This window comes from Octopus bimaculoides, chromosome 11, assembly GCF_001194135.2.
Source record: "Octopus bimaculoides isolate UCB-OBI-ISO-001 chromosome 11, ASM119413v2, whole genome shotgun sequence".
Taxonomy (NCBI): domain Eukaryota; kingdom Metazoa; phylum Mollusca; class Cephalopoda; order Octopoda; family Octopodidae; genus Octopus; species Octopus bimaculoides.
This window is the reverse complement of record NC_068991.1, coordinates 15507727-15509345: the sequence shown is the minus strand read 5'-3', so window position 1 is coordinate 15509345 and position 1619 is coordinate 15507727.

The following is a 1619-nucleotide window of genomic DNA, read 5'->3' as shown; positions in this document are numbered from 1 at the left end:
TATATATAGTTTTACTTTTCTATTAAGGTAAGATCAATAAAAAAAAGTATGTAGTCCACCTAGTAAGAAATAAATTCTGTTTAATGAACATAGTAATATAGTAATGAGCTGCTAATAATTTCATACATTGAAGAAGTCATCTAGGCAGGTTTTAAAACATGCTTAGTATCTCCAAGTAACCAGGCTCTAGGGCACATGGCCTATACAAGTTACAAATCAGTACAACAGAACAAGAGAAATCATGAAAAAAAACAAGATAAATGTAGATTTATAAGGCTTGATAGATAATGTAGAATCAAAAGAAGGGTTCTAAAATGTACAATACAGTTGCTCGATCAAGTGGTGTTCTCCAATTTGCCAAAAAAGAACTTGTCCATGTGTGTGTATTTACTGAAAATTTCTGATTTGGAATTCATCAATGTGGTGGACTTCTTTGATTTAAAAATGACATGTTATCTTTCGTGCGTTTATTTGTCCACGAGACCAAGGGTGCATGATAAACTCCATCATATATGAGGCAGATATTACAACAGTGCTACATGATAACATAACCGACGAAAAGAATTACATTGGGTTTATCCAAAGGCAACTCCAAAAGTCATTATGCTAACAACTTAGCTTCTTTCTGGCACATGGACAAAAGTAAAACCACCAAGTTGGCTCGCCACATGTGGGGTTTGGAGACCAACTCCACACCTCATACAATCATGTGGCAAATTGTAGAAAAATCCAAACCTTATGTTAATGGATCAAAAACAGTTTCTGGGGGCTGGCTGAAGGCCAGTGAGTATGTATGTGCATGTGTGTGTGTGTGTGTGTGTGTGTGTGTGTGTGTGTGTGTGTGTGTGTGTGTGTGTACCAGATGAATGAATGTGTGGATGTATGTTATTGGTTTTATGAGTGTGTGTGAGCATGTGTGTGTGCATGTGTGTATACCTGATGAATGAATGCATGGACGTGGGTATATTACAGGTTTTATGAGTGTGGGTGTGTGCATGTGTGTATGTGTGTGTACCAGATGAATGAATGCATGGATGTATGTTATTGGTTTTATGAGTGTGTGTGTGTGTGTGTGTATGTGTGTGCGTGTGTATATGAGTGTGCTAGTGCCTGCTACACATTTGTGAGTTCGCAAACATAGGTTGTATGTACGGGTGTGTGTGGGAGTCTGTGCGTATATACACTCTTGCATTTGTGTGTAAATATATGAGTGCATGTATGTATATCTGGAAGAATATATAGGGATGTGAATGTGTGTGTGGGTGTGTGCAAGTGTGTGTGGGTGTGTGTGAGTGTGTGTGTGTGTGTGCGTGCACTTCTATATATGCTTTTAACATGTGTGCAGGTGTGACAGATGTGGTGCTTATGTGTGAACCCTCCTGGTGAACTTCGAACCACTGGCTGTTCAGAACCAAGGTATCCTACATTAACATCAGCTGCTCCCCAAACCCCAATGCCTATGCAGACCACAGGCCGACTCGAAAACCTCATGCATCCCCTACAATTCCCCTACTTTCACCTCCATAAATGTAGCGTGCACACATAAGCACATACTCACACACATACAAATATCTATGTACACACATGCATGCATACGCACATTCCTGCCCCCCCCCCCC